This window comes from Schistocerca gregaria, chromosome X (assembly GCF_023897955.1).
Source record: "Schistocerca gregaria isolate iqSchGreg1 chromosome X, iqSchGreg1.2, whole genome shotgun sequence".
Taxonomy (NCBI): Eukaryota; Metazoa; Arthropoda; class Insecta; order Orthoptera; family Acrididae; genus Schistocerca; species Schistocerca gregaria.
In genome coordinates, this window is record NC_064931.1 from 80,567,723 (window position 1) to 80,586,271 (window position 18,549).

Sequence of the window (18,549 nt, forward strand, 5' to 3'; positions counted from 1 at the left end):
TCACCTTCTTTTCCTTTTGCCTTTATCCCGCATCGGCGTGGGTTGTTCGGCATGGTTCATAACGGATTTGCATGGTAAATTTAAGGGATGGTTGGATGGCCATCCTGCCGCCACCCCATTATGCCTCGGTATGAAATATGTGTGCTCCAGCTGCCTGCCTGGAGTGTTATTAATGTTAAAGTATGCGAAAGTTTTTCAAATATTTGTGAACCGTGTAACTGAGATGGGACTTACGTATCACACCGGTGTTCACCTATCCGAATGTGGGAAACCGCCATAAAACGCATATAGACTCCCAGGCACCCTGAACCTTGTCTTTAATACGGCAGGCTTATTTCATCCGTGACCGGCATACGTCCCCGTCCCGGAAACAGCTCTTTAACACGCACGACTTCCTGGCGGGTTCATTAGCGCCCATACTCGGGGAAAAAACGAGGCCGCCGCAGCCACCTACAACTCAGAGAAAGGAAAAGACATAATTTTGTCAGGTCTTTTTCTTTCAAGAAAATGATTTAAAAGTCGGTATTTCGTAAGTTTTTAACAGGTTCGGAACTGGGTTTCTTACGGCTTCTTACAAATCGCCATTCGTATTCGAAAATAAAAGTACTCCTTACACACAAGTCTCGTCTTCCCCTTCCCCTCCCACCCACCAATACAAACTATCGCATGGGCACCCTTTGACTGATTACCTGGTAATTTCTGATTACAGAAAAATTAGTTTCACTGCACTGAGACTTGTCACTACGGAAAAACAAAACTGAAGTTTTAGAACTCTTCCTTACTTAAACCTTCGGCTCCCCATTTTTTTCAGTTTGCAAGCGCTATGCAAAGTTTAATTAGAGAAAAAATGTACTGACTAGATCATTTTATGTGTAGTAAATGTCTTCTATGAACCGTCTGGGCCAGTCAAACATAGATTTACTACCTTCAGTTTTCCTATTCTAACATCCATAATTACACTCAATTTGCAATTATTACTATCGAAGATGCAATTTAAGTATGGGGGCTCTTCTAACATTTTATTGGTACCCTCGTGCAGGAAACGTTTCAGTAAAAGAAGGAACTCTTCTAAAATTTATTAATGGACCAATTTCCGTTGTTTATTATGCCTGGGCGGGCAAAGTGTTAACTGGTGTAGATGCCAGTTTGAACTGCAGTGTACAATCGTGGAAGGTTTTATGTAGATCCCAGACGGAGTGATACAGGCTGGAGGGAAAGATGGTGAGCAAATTGTCTTCCTGAACACCTCTTGGGAAGCATGACGGTACCCTCTGCACAGATGTACACTTAGTTACTGCAGCATAACCGTCTTCGAAAACAACGTATGTGCTTCGGCTACATATAAAAAGATTGCTCCCATCGGGAGAAGGTACTGCACGATTTACTTATTCTACTCAAACGTGAAGGTATTGAGGAAACAACCGAGCGGATTTTTCGCTTTCGCACACTCCTGGAGGAAATAATGTATATGTCAGTTGATATATATACCAGACAGTATCACGACACCTTGCTCCGTTGACGCTGCCCTGCCACAGTTGTCCACCGTCAGATGGGACTGGAGTTGGGCAAACTGGGCCAGTGGCAGTTGCTGACGGCACAGTAACTGTCCTCTGTTAGCTAGGACGACCAGTTTGACTTTAGGAAACGTAAAACACAAGGGAAGACGTTCTGAAGTGGCACATGAAAATCGAGGCGAAACCCAAGAAAAATGGAGACACTTTCGTAGGAACTGTGGCTAGAAAAAGCGTTCGATAACATAAATTTGTGCAAGGTGATTGCATTTAAAATATATTTGTAATACACATATAAGGAAGTGTGTGGGCTCATTGGCCGTCGTCATTGAAAGCCAAAGCTTGTACGTTACTAAGGCACGTCCTGTTCTCCTTCAACTTCTTCTGCACGGTCGACGTTTCTACTCGTCTTCTGGAATTTTCTTCAGGATCGTCTGGCTTCACATATAGAAGACTGAGAGAGGAATGAGATGTGGTCTGCCAACCTAAAATCTTTCACCTACAATGTGCAATATGTTAAGTAATGAAAATGGAGCGTTAAGAAGGGAACAACGAGCGAGAGGGACTTTAACAAAAAAACGTCAAAAAGAGAAGATGCAGTCGTTCTGCTCTACTGATCAACCTGCATATCAAAGAAGCAATGATGGAAATATAAGGAAGTATCAGGAGTAGGACAGAAATTCAAGCGAAAAGATGTAAATGATAAGGTACGCTGATGGCCATTTTCCAGGCTTCCTAAATAGAAGGGCGTGCTGATAAGTAATGCCTCCAAATTTTTTATGTGAAAACATGTAAAGCTTTGCCTGCAAAAAGAACTTTATTAAGATTCTATATATTTGATATTCATTTCTACATATTTATTACTGTTCATCTCTTAACATAATATCCCTGACGACGAACACAATTCTCCCAATGAGAGGCCAGTTTGTTGATACCGTCACTACAGAATGTCTGACTTTGTTGACAGAGCCACAACCTCGCCTCGACTTTCCTCGCTTCATCACTATCGAAGCGATGGGCCTCGAAGGTATATCCTTTAAGTTCTGGAAACAGAAGAAAATTGGACGATATCAATTCGGGATTCTATGGAGGATGGTCGATGACAGTGAACATTATATAATGTATGAAGAGTAGTTCACTGGTTTATAATATGGAGTATGAAGAGGAAAATGCTAGCTATGAACAGTTTAGTCAGCCCCTAGTAAATGAAGTCACATAAGGCTTAACATACGAATACTGACGCTATAATGTTATGAAATGATTCCAGATGTGTACATATGAATATAGTTCCACTGTAACACGATTTATGATAAGATAAAGGTTTGGTAACGCTTACTGTTGAGTGATGCAACGTTTCTGGTACCCGAAATTTTCTTTCAGAGATTTATTCTGAAACGTTCTCTCAATATCTGTGAATCGCAACTGTGTGTCTATTAATGACTAAGAAACTGTTGACGTAACAACTCAAATGAGACTGCATTAACAAAATGTGGATATAACATTGAAGAATATGAGAGGTGTTGCAGTCAAATAAGTCTGCTTAACGAAACAGTTGTACGGCGCAGCGCCGTCTGCTAGATTTAAAACGCACGACATCAGGTGTGGTCTGGTTGAATAAATCGCCTAGTACGTCACATGTTGTGAATGGACACTGACCTTACGTCGTTATGGGCAACGCCCTAGCCATATGTTAGCAGCCACTGTTTACAAACAGTGGAACTGCATGTAAACAAAGAATAATGTTTACTTTTTGAGTCTATTTAGGTATATATTCATGGTATGGAATAACCAAAAGTAAATTTCAATTAGAAATCTGATGTAAGGAATTTTGTATGTCACATGAATTATAGCGGTCCTGAATGCTGGAGTTGGAGACTGGGAATGGACAGTCACTTGTCAAACCCAGCACCAACTGAGACTGAACTACGCAATGTAAGACCACGGCATGGGCAAGTTGCTGATGTGGATCGAATGTGTTTGTTCCTGTAGTGGTCAGAGTGAAGTGTTATTTCAAAGTGTACGTCAAATAGTGAATTGCAGTTCTTTCTCTTCATTCTTTGTATTTCTAAAGTGGATGTCAGTTTGACGAAGTGTTAGTAAAGTGTCTTTTAAAAGACGCCAACGACCCGACAATAATATATATATTTAAATTTTTATGTAATTTACCGAACAGTGTAATTTTCTTCGTGTCTCTTAAAGGATGTCAATGAGCCGATAATAGGTGACTATTTTTTGTGTTTAGGTAATTTCATAAGTTTCTTTGGTGAATTTGAAAGACAGCTATGAGCTGATTTGTATTGTGTTTTGTGTGATTGTCTTTGAAAATTATCTTATTTCTCATATATTTTGTGTAATCATATAATGATATGCTATTTGTAAAATGATGATTTCTTGCTCAAACTATTGTGTAATCCGTAGATGTAGCTTCATGTTGATAATATCTGTGGTGTAGGATGTTACTGTTTTGAATTTATTGCAGTCATCATATGATTTCCTTACTCTCAGATTTTGGAAGAGTTTACTAATAATGATGGGGAAAATATGTAAAATCATCTCCATGGTTGCATGTTGATATCAAAAGTAGCGATAGTGTGATAGCTTGGATCTTGAGAGATTACCTATTAGCTTATAGTTCTGTCAATATTTGGTTCAATTTATTTATATATTTCCAAACTTGTGTGTTGTCTTCGAGAACATCCCAATTTTTGGAAATCTCAGAAGGAAGGGGATGTGTAATATTTCTGGCTTAGTCAGCCATATAATTAGGCTGCAAGAAGCTGTTCCCAGAGCAGTGGAGATGCAAGAAGTATATAGATGACGAAATGGGGTGTGAGGTGCCGGTGACATATGTTAGGTTCGGTACCATTCCCATGAGAAAGACTGCCTGTATAATGGTACTGCTCTGTGATTGGCTGCAGTGCTCGGAGCAAGGGCGCCAAAACGTTGAAGTGTAGTTATTAATATTAGTTAAACTACTCATTGGAATAACTTCACTTTTTAATATAACAATTTAAATTATAAAATGACTGACAAAATTGCTGACCAAGCACTTTCGAAGCGTTCGGCTCACGCCTTTTCTGGTATAGCATGCGAATTATTTTGGGCTGTTCGTTACTCTGGATTAGCCAGTCGAGAAGAACAGACGTGTTGTCTGTCGTAGGATGTGTTTCCAATTTATATTTAAGTTCCTGTTCGTCACTATGGATTCGGCAGTTGAGATGTACAGTCATGTTGTCCGGGACAGGATGTTTTTGCCAGTTATTCCGTATTAAAAGATTCACTCCGTTAGTCATGAGACACAGACACATGCCACAAATAGCGTAAAGATACATTTTCGTATACATTGTGTTTGATCATGTACTTATCTGTATCAGAGGGTGTTGTATTAAGATCATGTAGTCTTCCAGTGTGGCTATATTAAAATACGCGAGTGGCATCCCAAAGAAGTGATACATTATTTCAGAACAGAACCTCGCGAAAAGTGAGTTTCAGCTTCAAGATACAGAACCTACGACCTGCATGCTGTTTTCTACGCTGGGGACATCAACTTGAAGACAGCAGTTTAGTTAACTATAGCAGAACACAGTGCAGTGGAAACAACTAGGCGCCTCACGTGTACTGCATGCACAAAACAAATGTGCTCAGTGACACGTCTTCACCCGTAATGCAGAGGAGGTTAATGAGGATGATCGTTATTAACACTAACAAGTAATTCATTCTTCCTTTCTTGTCGTACCCAAGATGATTTCGATTATGGCTATTCAGTCTCAACTTTGAAATTTGTAAGATCTTATCTGCTTCCAAGTCCTCGGCAGTTCCTGTCATTTGACGACAAAAGACACATGTCTGACTACATGTTGTTTCAACTTAAGCTGCTTAGTGATATACAGTGCAGCTCATATCTGAAGTTTGAAAGAAAGAAATTCAGTTGTCTGTTTGATATTATATCCTTTAAACTGGTTGTAGAAGTTGCAGAGTATACAAGTGATAATGACAGTCTTTCTTCTCAGGTACCATCCACAAATAGATCAGAAAGGAGCAAATACCCTGATGACACTAAACAATGCGATCACTTAGTTAAAAGCGTGTTGGCCAGCTCTCAGGCGCAACACAACAACGTTTCCGCGTGGTATGGATTCGACAAGTCCTTGGCAGGTTCTCTGAGGTTCATGGCTCCAAGTTACAAAAGGCGCCTGAATCAACTATTGACCGATGGTTTTTGGGCACACAGCTGGCGCCCGATTGTCTTCCAGCTCTGGTCCATCGGAGGAGGGAGGAGGAGATTAGTGTTTAACGTCCCGTAGACAACTAGGTCACTAGAGACGGAGCGCAAGCTCGGGTGAGGCAAGGATGGGGAAGGAAATCGGCCGTGCCCTTTCAAAGGAACCATCCCGGCATTTGCCTGAGGTGATTTAGGGAAACCACGGAAAACCAAAATCAGGATGGCCGGAGACGGGATTGAACCGTCGTCCTCCCGAATGCGAGTCCAGTGTGCTAACCACTGCGCCACCTCGCTCGGTGGTCCAGCGGGTAGAGATTAGGCGAATATCATGGCCTAGGCCCTAAGGTGAGTTCATTACCATTTTCCTGAAACTTCTGTAACATTACGCTGATCATGTGATACGGACAGTTATCCAGTTGCAACACGCCATCGCTGTCAGGGAACACATCAGGAATGAAGGGCTGTTACCTTCGACTGCCATCACAGATCCCATGGAGGCCCAGGTGAATGTCTCCCACGGCTCTTGCCCATGGTGTGATGAAACGTTTCGAGTAGTCGTCCGCCTGGATGACGGCGTATACGGACAAGATCATCTACGTAGTGTAAGACGATGATTCCGTGCCCCAAGCAATTGTAATAGACGATATCAGTGGTTCAACGCGGGAACAAGTAGAGGGTGGCTACCATGGAGCCCAGTATTCGAGAATTTGCGCTGAACACTGTACTCCGAAAGACTTGTGTCTCCGGCAGCATACTAAACTGTCTTCAGATCTGCCTCAGATCGCAGCCTATCCTGCTTTACGGAATGGGCAAGCATCCGACCTTCACGTTTTGTAATCATGTGAGGACGTCAAACACATTGTTGTCCACACCTTCAACCAGTTTTCATAGATGTCTAATGCGCTCACACGTGAACAGCCGACCAGCTTCGCCGTTTTCGAGTTGCCCGTTCCCGGGCGCCGGACCGTAACAATATTAACTTTGTGAATGTCGCTTGTAACAGCGTTTCTTTCCCCCAGTCCGTATTCCCCTACTATGTTTCCTTCTCTTCCTTTTCCTGCTATCGAATTTCAGTCCCCCATGATATTAAATTCCTTGGCTCTCTGAATAACTTCTTTTACTTGATCAAATATTTCTTCAATCCCTTCACCATCTGCTGAGCTAGTTGGCATATAAACTTGTACTATTGTGGTGGTTCTGGGTTTCGTGGCTATCTTGGCTACAATAATGCTTTCCCTACAAGCTTTTCCCCTTTCCTATTGCTTTGTTATTGTTGTTGTCATCAGTCCTGAGACTGGTTTCATGCTCTCCATGCTACTCTATCCTGTGCAAGCTTCCTTATCTCCCAGTACTTACTGCATCTACATCTACATCTACATGACTACTCTCCAATTCACATTTAAGTGCTTGGCAGAGGGTTCATCGAACCACAATCATACTATCTCTCCACCATTCCACTCCCTAACAGCGCGCGGGAAAAACGAACACCTAAACCTTTCTGTTCGAGCTCTGATTTCTCGTATTTTATTTTGATGATCATTCCTACCTATGTAGGTTGGGCTCAACAAAATACTTTCGCATTCGGAAGAGAAAGTTGGTGACTGAAATTTCGTAAAAAGATCTCGCCACAACGAAAAACGTTTTCGCTGTATTGACTTCCATCCCAATTCGCGTATCATATCTGCCACACTCTCTCCCCTATTACGTGATAATACAAAACGAGCTGCCATTTTTTGCACCCTTTCGATGTCCTCCGTCAATCCCACCTGGTAAGGATCCCACACCGCGCAGCAATATTCTAACAGAGGACGAACGAGTGTAGTGTAAGCTGTCTCTTTAGTGGACTTGTTGCATCTTCTAAGTGTCCTGCCAATGAAACGCAACCTTTGGCTCGCCTTCCCCACAATATTATCTATGTGGTCTTAAGTTGTTCGTTATTTTTAACACCCAGGTACTTAGTTGAATTGACAGTCTTGAGAATTGTACTATTTATCGAGTAATCGAATTCCAACGGATTTCTTTTGGACCTCATGTGGATCAGCTCACACTCTTCGTTATTTAGCGTCAACTGCCACCTGCCACACCATACAGCAATCTTTTCTAAATCTCTTTGCAACTGATACTGGTTTTCGGATGACCTTACTAGACGGTAAATTACAGCATCATCTGCAAACAGTCTAAGAGAACTGCACAGATTGTCACCCAGGTCATTTATATAGATCAGGAACAGTAGAGGTCCCAGGACGCTTCCCTGGGGAACACCTGATATCACTTCAGTTTTACTCGATGATTTGCCGTCTATTACTACGAACTGCGACCTTCCTGACAGGAAATCACGAATCCAGTCGCACAACTGAGACGATAACCCATACGCCCGCAGCTTGATTAGAAGTTGCTTGTGGGGAACGGTGTCAAAAGCTTTACGGAAATCTAGAAATACGGAATCAACTTGAGATCCCCTGTCGATAGCGGCCATTACTTCATGCGAATAAAGAGCTAGCTGCGTTGCACAAGAGCGATGTTTTCTGAAACCATGCTGATTACGTATCAGTAGATCGTTTCCTTCGAGGTGATTCATAATGATTGAATACAGTATATGCTCCAAAACCCTACTGCAAATCGACGTCAATGATATAGGTCTGTAGTTAGATGAATTACTCCTACTACCCTTCTTAAACACTGGTGCGACCTGATCAATTTTCCAATCTGTAGGTACAGATCCATCGGTGAGCGAGCGGTTGTATATGAGTGCTAAGTAGGGAGCTATTGTATCAGCGTTATCTGAAAGGAACGTAATCGGTATACAATCTGGATCTGAAGACTTGTCCGTATCAAGCGATTTGAATTGCTTCGCAACCCCTAAGATATCTACTTCTAAGAAACTCATGCCAGCAGCTGTTCTTGTTTGAAATTCTGGAATATTCCATTCGTATTCCTTGGTGAAGGAATTTCGGAAAACTGCGTTCAATAACTCCGCTTTAGCGGCACAGTCGTCGGTAACAGTACCATCGACACTGCGCAGCGAAGGTATTGACTGCGTCTTGCCGCTTGTGTACTTTACATACGACCAGAATTTCTTCCGATTTTCTACCAAATTTCGAGACAATGTTTCGTTGTGGAACCTATTAAAGGCATCTAGCACTGAAATCCGTGCCAAATTTCGCACGTCTGTAAATTATAGCCAATCTTCGGGATTTCGCGTTCTTATGAACTTCGCATGCTTTTTCCGTTGCATCTGCAACAGCGTTAGGACCTGTTTTGTGTACCACGGGGGATCCGTTCCATCTCTTACCAATTTATGAGGTGTGAATCTCTCAATTGCTGTTGCTACTATATCTTTGAATTTGAGCCACATCTCGTCTACATTTGCATAGTCAGTTCGGAAGGAATGGAGATATTTCTTAGGAAGGCTTCTAGTGACACTTTATCCGCTTTTTTAAATAAAATTATTTTGCGTTTATTTCTGGTGGATTTGGAAGAAACTGTATTGAGCCTACCTACAACGACCTAGTGATTACTAATCCCTGTATGATGCTCTCTATCAACTCTGGATTGTTTGTGGCTAAGGTGTCAAGTATGTTTCCGCAACCATTTACAATTCGCGTGGGTTCGTGGACTATCTGCTCCAAATAATTTTCGGAGAAAGCATTTAGGACAATCTCAGAAGATGTTTTCTGCCTACCATCGGTTATGAACAACTATTTTGGCCAACATATCGAGGGAAGGTTGAAGTCCCCACCAACTATAACAGTATGAGTGGGGTATTTATTTGTTACGAGACTCAAACTTTGTCTGAACTGTTCCGCAAATATATCATCGGATTTTGGGGTCGGTAGAAGGAGCCAATTATTAACTTATCTCGGCTGTTAAGTATAACCTCCACCCATACCAATTCGCACGGAGTATCTACTTCTACTTCACTACAAGATAAACCACTACTGACCGACACAAACAGTCCACCTCCAATTGTGCCTAATCTATCTTTCCTGAACACCGTCTGAGACTTCGTAAAAATTTCTGCAGAACTTATTTCAGGCTCAGCTTTCTGTACTTATAACGATTTCAGCTTCTGTGCTTTCTATTAGCGCTTGAAACTCAGGGACTTTCCCAGCACAACTACAACAATTTACTACTACAATTCCTACTGATCCTTGATCCAAGCACGTCCAGTATTTACCATGCACCCTTTGAAATTGCAGCCCACCCCGTACTTTCCCGAGGATTTCTAACCTAAAAAACCGCCCAGTCCACGACACACAGCCTCCGTTACCCGTGTAGCCGCCTGCTGAGTGTAGTGAACTCCTGATCTATTCAGCGGAACCCGAAACCCCACCACACTATGGCGCAAGTCAAGGAATCTGCAGCCAACACGGTCGTAAAACCGTCTGAGCCTCTGATTAAGACCCTCTACCCGGCGCTGAACCAAAGGTCCGCAGTCAGTTGTGTCGACGATGCTACAGATGGTGAGCTCTGCCTTCATCTCGTAAGCAAGACCGGCAGCTTCACCAATTCAGATAGCCGCTGGAATCCAGAGAGAATTTCCTCAGATCCAAAGCGACACACGTCATTAGTGCCGACATGTGCCACCACCTGTAGCTGGCTGCAACCTGTGCTCTTCATGGCATCCGGAAGAACTCTTTCCACATCAGGAATGACTCCTCCCGGAATGCACAAAAAATGCACACTTTCTTCCTCTCCTTAGCCGCCATATCCCTAAGGGGTCCCATTACACGTCTAACATTGGGGCTCCCAACTACCAATAAGCCCACCCTCAGCGATTGTCCGGACCTTGAAGGCTGAGAATGATCCTCTGAAACAGGGCAGGCAGCTGCATCTGGCTCAGACAGAGACAGTGCCTGAAACCTTTTGTCAGACGCACCGGTGAGGCTTTCTGATCAGCCTCCGGGGAAATCTTTCGCTGCATGCACGCCTTGGAACGACCCCCCAATCAACCACAGGCGAGGACTCAGCCCCACTGCGGGCAGCAACCGGGGCAACCACAGTGGCAGACCGCTCTGGAGACAGACGAGACGAGGTTGACATACCGGTGATACCCAAGTCCGGCTCCCCACAGTGGTCCCCATTGGCAACAGCCTCCAGCTGTGCGACCAAAGTCAGCGTCGCTTGCAGCTGTGAGCGAAGGGATGCGAACTTAGCCCTCATCCGAACACAGCAACCTACATCCTTCTCAATCTGCTTAGTGTATTCATCTCTTGGTCTCCCTCTACGATTTTTACCCTCCACGCTGCCCTCCAATGCTAAATTTGTGAACCCCTCATGCCTCAGAACATGTCCTACCAACCGGACCCTTCTTCTTGTCAAGTTGTGCCACAGACTCCTCTTCTCCCCAATTTTATTTAATAGCTCCTCATTAGTTATTTGATCTACCCATCTAATCTTCAGCATTCTCCTGTATCACCACATTTCGAATGCTTCTATTCTCTTCTTGTCCAAACTATTTATCGTCCACGATTCCCTTACATACATGGCTACACTCCATACAAATACTTTCAGAAACGACTTCCTGACACTTAAATCAATACTCAATGTTAACAAATTTCTCTTCTTAAGAAATGCTTTACTTGGCATTACCAGTATACCCTTTATATCCTCTCTACTTCGACCATCATCAGTTATTTTGCTCACCAAAGTGTCTCATTTCTATATCTAATTCCCTCAGCATCACCCGACTTAATTCGAATACATTCCATTATCCTCGTTTTGCTTTTGTTGATGTTCATCTTATATCCTCTTTTCAAGACACTCTCCATTCCGTTCAACTGTTCTTCCAAATCCTTTGTTGTCCCTGACAGAATTAAAATGTCATCGGCGAACCTCAATATTTATATTTCTTCTCCATGGATTTTAATACCTACTCCGAATTTTTCTTTTGTTTCCTTGCTCAATATACAGATTGAATAACATCGGGGCAGGCTACAACCCTGTCTCACTCCCTTCCCAACCGCTGCTTCCCTTTCATGCCCCTCGACCCTTATAACTGCCATCTGGTTTCTGTAGAAATTGTATATAGCCTTTCGCTCCCTGTATTTTACCCCTGCCCTCTTTAGAATTTGAAAGAGAGTATTCCAGTCAACATTGTCGAAAGCTTTCTCTGAGTCTACAAATGCTAGAAACGTAGGTTTGCCTTTCCTTAATCTACTTTCTAAGATGAGTCGTAGGGTCACTATTGCCTCACGTGTACCAACATTTCTGCGGAATCCAAACTGATCTTCGTCGAGGTTGGCTTCTACCAGTTTTTCCATTCGTCTGTAAAGAATTCGCGTTAGTATTTTGCAGCAGTGACTTATTAAGCTGATAGTTCGGTAATTTTCACATCTGTAAAAACCTGCTTTCTTTGGGATTGGAATTATTATATTCTTCTTGAAGTCTGAGGGTATTTCACCTGTGTCATACATCTTGCTCACCAGATGGTAGAGTTTTGTCAAACTGGATCGCCCAAGGCCGTCAGTAGTTCCAATGGGATGTTGTTTACTCCTGGGGCCTTGTTTCGACTCAGGTATTTCAGTGCTCTGTCAAACTCTTCACGCAGTATCGTGTCTCCCATTTCATTTTCATCTACATCCTCTTCAATTTCCATAATATTGTCTTCAAGTACATCGGCCTTGTGTAGACCCTCTTATATACACCTTCCACCTTTCTGCTTTCCCTTCTTTGCTTAGGCTGGGTTTCCATCTGAGCTCTTGATATTCATACAAGTGGCTCTCTCTTCTCCTAAGGTCTCTTCAATTTTCCTGTAGGCAGTATCTATCTTAACCATAGTGAGACAAGCCTCTAAATCCTTACATTTGTCCTCCAGCCATCTCTGTTTAGACACTCTGCCCTTCCTGTGAATCTCATTTTCGAGACGTTTGTATTCCTTTTTATCTGGTTCATTTACTGCGTTTTTATATTTTCTCCTTTTATCAATTAAATTCAATATTTCTTCTGTTACCCAAGGACTTCTACTAGCCCTTGTCTTTTTACCTACTTGATTCTCTGAAGCCTCCACTACTTTATCCCTCAGAGCTACCCATTCTTCTTCTACTGTATCTCTTTCCCCTATTCCTGTCAATTGTTCCCTTATGCTCTCCCTGAAACTCTGTGCAACCTCTGCTCTAGTCAGTTTATCCAGGTCCCATCTCCTTAAATTCCCACCTTTTTGCAGATTCTTCAGTTTTAACCTACCCTATTGCTTTATTCATTATTAAACCTACTCCAGCATGATCCTTATTTGAATTTATATTTACAACCCTGTATTCACCTAAACAGATGTCCTGTTCCTCCTGCCACCGAACGTCACTAACTCCCACTACATTTAACTTTAACGTCCCAATTTCCGTTTTTAATTTTTGTAACCCACCTGACCGATTAAGGGATCTGACGTTCCACGCTCCTATCAGCCGAACGACACTTTTGTTTCTCTTGATAACAACATCCTCCTGACAATGCCCCGCCAGAAGATCCAAATGGGAGGCTATTTTACCTCTGGAATATTTAACGCAAGAGGATGCTCTCATCATTTAACCATACAGCAGAGCTGCATGCCCTCAGCAAAATTAACGTCTGTGGTTTCCCATTGCTGTCAGCTGTTCGAATTACCAGCACAGTAAGGCCGTTTTGCTTGATATTACAAGGCCAGATCTCTCAATCAACCAGACTGTGGCCCCCGCAACCTCCACTGTGGTTGCACCTACGGTCCGGCCATGTGTATCGCTGAGGTACCCAAGCGCTACCACAAACTGAACGGTCCGTGTATCATGGGGATATGGTACAGTATAAGATGATATAAAAGATCAAAAAATGGCTGAAATGGCCCTGACCACTATGCGACTTAACTTCTGAGGTCATCAGTCGCCTAGAACTTAGAACTAATTAAACCTAACTAACCTAAGGACATCACACACATCCATGCCCGAGGCAGGATTCGAAGCTGCGACCGTAGCGGTCACGCCGTTCCAGACTGAAGCACCTAGAACCGCACGGCCACACCGGCCGGCTATCAAAGATCGATTGGTGAGGAGGATTCGGAAGCGTTAAGGAATAAGTAATTTGGATTAATTATACTTTATATTTACTTAGCGTTTTGAAGGTCTCTTCGCTTCTCTGTTTACGTCTTCCCCGTTTCACAGTTGAGAATTTAAATAGTCGTAGGGCGGCTGTACTGACTTACGAGCACAGCGCGGTAAGCCCGAAGTGTGAGTGCTGGAACCCGCGTGTACCGACAACATCAGCGAGAGTCGCGCTGTATGGCCTCGTTTATTTCCGGACGGCGGCCCCGCTCTTTGATCGGGTAGCGGGCTGCGGCGCTCGGCTGCCACGGCGGTAATTAATCGCCGCCTGTGATCCTCGACGCCGCACGCCCTTCACGTGTTCGGTCGGAGGAACGCCCACAAAGTGGCCGCCCAACGACAAAAATGATTAATTACCTCTTACCCGGCCCGCCAGTAACCAACTAAGCCCGGCTCTGTGTGTGAGTTGCGACAAACACAAACTCCCATTCTGTCGCTAAATTCAATTTGAGGGAACATTATTTCTATCGAATTACAGCACACCGCAATTAAATCGGAATTAGTAATTGTGCGGGTCGGATGACGATCTGTTTGTTGGAATGTCTGTGCTGAATACAGACTCTGATGTCTAAACTGTTGCTGTTGCAAACCTGTGTCTGTTTAAATTTTGAACTGGGAAGCTAAATAAGTATATAACAAAATTAGTTATTCCTTGACGTTTCTGAATTTGCCTCACCTATCCATGGCCCTTGCTGTTGGTATGTAAAATAGGGTGCCTCAGCGAGACATATAGCCGTACCGCAGGTGCAATGAAAACAGAGAAAATATAGCCGGCTGGTGTGCCCAAGCGGTTCTAGGCCTTCAGCCTGGAAACGCGCGACCGCTACGCTCGCAAGTTCGAATCCTGCCTCGGGCATGGATGTGTGTGATGTCCTTAGGTTAGTTAGGTTTAAGTAGTTCTAAGTTCTAGGAGACTGATGACCTCAGATGTTAAGTCCTATAGTGCTCAGAGCCATTTGAACCATTTTGATGAGGGCATCCTCTTGCGTAAAATATTCCAGAGGTAAAATAACCCCCCCCCCCCCACTTGGATCTCCTGGCGGGGAATTTACAGGAGTATGTGGTTATCAAGAGAAACGAAACTCTCTTTCTGCGGATCGCAGAGTGGAACGTCAGAACCCTTAATCGGTCAGGTTGGTTAGAAAAATTTAAAAGGGAAGTTGGTAGGTTTATGTTAAATGTAGTGGGAGTTGGTGAAGTTCAGTGGCAGTAGGAGCAGGACTTCTGTTTACGTGAATACACGGTTGTACAAATTCAAATAGGTATCATGCAGGAGTAGGTTTAATAATGAATAAAAAATAGGAAAGCCGAAAAGCTACCATGAACAGCACAATGAACTCATTATTGTTAGCCAAGATAGACACGAAGCATACAACCAACACAGTAGTGCCAGTTTATATGCCAATTAGCTCTGCAAGTGATGAGGAGACTGAAGAAATGTATTATGAAATACAGGAAATTATTGTTATGTTTAAGTGAAACAAAAATTTTATAGTATAGGGGACGGGAATTCAATAGTGGGAAAAGAAAGAGAAGGAAAAATAGTAAGTGAATAACAACTGGGGGAAAGGAAAGAAAGAGCAAGCCAGCGGCTAGAATTTTGCACAGAATATAATTTAATAATGGCTAACATTTGGTTTAAGAATCATGAAAGAAGGATGTATACCTGGAAGACACCTGGAGACACCAGGTTTCAGACTGATTACATAATGGTAAGACGGATATTTCGGAAACTGAATTTAAATTGTAAGGCATTTTAGCGACAGATGTGACCTCTAACGATAATTTATTGGCCATGAACTGTAGAGTCATGCTGAAGAAACTGCAAAAACGTAGGAATGTAAGGAGATGGGACATGGATAAAATGAAGAACCAGTGGCAGTGGAGAGCTTCAGAGGGAGCTTTATGGAACGTTTTAGAAGAACAGGGTAAAGGAATACAGTAGAAGAAGAATGGGTAGCCTTGAGAGATGAAACAGTGAAGGCTGCAGAAGAACAACTAGGTAAAAAGACGAGGACTAGTAGATATACTTTGGTAACAAAAGAGATATTCAATTTAATCGTTAAAGGAGAGAATATAAAAATGCAGTAAATGAAGAAGGCAACAGGGAATACAAACGTCTAAAAAATGAGACTGACAGAAAGAGCAAAATGGCTAAGCAGGCATGACTAGAGTACAGATGTAAGATAGATAACTAGAAGAAAGATCGACGCTGGCTATAGGAAAATTAAGGAGGCCTTTGTAGAAAAGAAATGTAGCTGAATGGTTATCAAGAGCTGAGATGGGAAACCAGTCCTCAGCAAAGACGGGAAAGCGGAAAAGTGGAAGGAGTATACAGAGGGTGTATACAAGGGAGATCTACTTTAGGGCAATATAATGGAAACGGAAAAGGATGTAGTAAAGATGACATGGGATATATGAGACTGCGTGAAGAATTTAACAGAGCACTGAAAGACTTTATTCGAACCAAGATGCCGATAGTAGTCAGCATTCTGTTGTAACTACTAACAGCTTTGGGAGAGCCAGGCATGACAAAACACTTCCATCTGTTGACCAAGATGTGTTGTTGTTGTTGTTGTTGTGGCCGAGCGGTTCTAGGCACTACAATCTGGAACCGCGCGACCGCTACGGACGCAGGTTCGAATGCTGCCTCGGGTATGGATGTGTATTATGTCCTTAGGTTAGTTAGGTTTAAGTAGTTTTACATTCTAGGGGACTGATGACCAAAGAAGTTAAGTCCCATAGTGCTCAGAGCCATTTTGTTGTTGTTGTTGTGGTCTTCAGCCCGAAGTTGGTGTCATGTAGCTCTTCATGCTGCTCTATTCTGTGCAGGCCCCTTCATTTCCGTTTAAGTCCTGTAACCTACATACCTCTAACTTGATTACAGTGTTCATCTCTTAGTCTCCCTCTACGATTTTTACCCCTCACGCTTCCCTCCAGTACTAAACTGATGATTCCTTGATGTCTTAGAATGTGTCCTACCAACTGATCATTCCTGTACCACAAACTTCTCTTCTGCCCAATTGTATTCAATACCTCCTCATTAGATAGGTGATCTACCCATCTAATCCACAGCATTCGCCTGTAGCACCACATTTGAAAAGTTCCTATTCTCTTCTTGTCTGGACTACTTAGCGTTCATGTTTCACTTCCATACTTGGCTACCAAACTAAAACTTAACTCCGTCTCAACAGGCCATGAAGGCCCAACGGGACCGACCGGCCGCCGAGCCATCCCTAGCCCACAGGTGTAACTGGATGCGGATATTGTAGTAACTAAAACCAACTGCGGGATCGCCTTGGGCTGCAGATCGGAGCCGCCAGAAGGTGAAGCCGCGGGCCGTGGAGCACACACCAACGGGTAAACACAGGACGAGTCAGACGACAGACCAACAACTGACAACAACCGACGACGACCGACTATGATCCTACACAACAATGAAGAGATAAACATCGGAGGCTTGTGGAAACCACATCATCAAACACCAACAGTAAATCCACTCCGAACAAGAGCCAGGCTAATGACACCAACGAGCAACGACCAGAACGCAGTACCGCCGAGATAGAAACGAAATCCAGAGCGAGTACCAAACTGACTAGCCTATGTTTTTTTTTTTCGTCTTCTTTATTGTATTTCATTTCCCCATCGGGGCGGGCTGGCATCAGCATATGCGCTGCTCTTCAGCCGAAAGACATAGAACAAACAATAGAAGACATTTAAAAAGAACAAAGGAGAGAATGTGGTAAACATAGATATAAAAAAGGGGGAACATCATGGAAGGCAATAGACAAAATGGAGATAAAAAACTGTTTAATAGTAGCACACACAAAAAGCCACACATTGAGACGATTAAAAGAACACAAGGCACAGTATGGCTGGAGCACCAAAGTATCGACGGATGGCGTAGCACATAACATAACACTGACGGTGAACCTCAAGGCAGTACACAATTCAAATCACACCTCTTGTCGCACAGGAGAAACAGCACTAAACACAACACTGATGTGGCACACTGACAATGATCAAAACAGAGGATCTTCCAGGCGTTAGGAGATGATGGAGACCTGAAGAAGGGAGGGAGGGGAAGAGATGGGGGAAATAAGTGGGAGGCGCGCTGAAGAGGGCCGGGTAGAGAGGGATGTGGAAAGGAAAGAGGCAAGTATGGGATGCAGGTTCTCAGGGGAGGGGGGAAGGAGGAAAATCCGATCTGGGAGAAGGAGGGAAGAGGCAAAAAGGAGGCCCTAGAGAGGGGGAGGGAACAAGGCCAGTTTATAGTTGGAAGGAAGGGTAGATGTCACGGCAGAGTTCGTAATCCGGGAGGGGGAAGCGCTGGAAATTGCCCTGATGAAGGAGATGGAAGGTGTGGAGGTGGAGAGACAGAGGGATACAGCGATAGATGCGTGGCAATGGGCGGGGGTGGAGAGGAAGGAGGAAACCAGAGGGTGGGATGGGATCAAGCCTGTGGACATTGTAAAGGATGCGGAGATGTTGGAGGAACAGAAGGAGGTGGGGGAAGGGGATCATTCATACAGGAGCTGTGTGGGGGAAGGAAGGCAGATACAGAAGGAAAGGTGGAGCGCATGGCGTTCCAGGATTGGGAGGGCCTTTTAAAAGCGGGTGGGGGGGAGATCCAGGCTACGCTGGCATAACAGAGGATAGGACGCATGAGGGATTTGTAGGTGTGGAGGATAATAGAAGGATGCAATCCCCATGTGCCACCAGACAGGAGTTTCAGAAGACGGAGGCA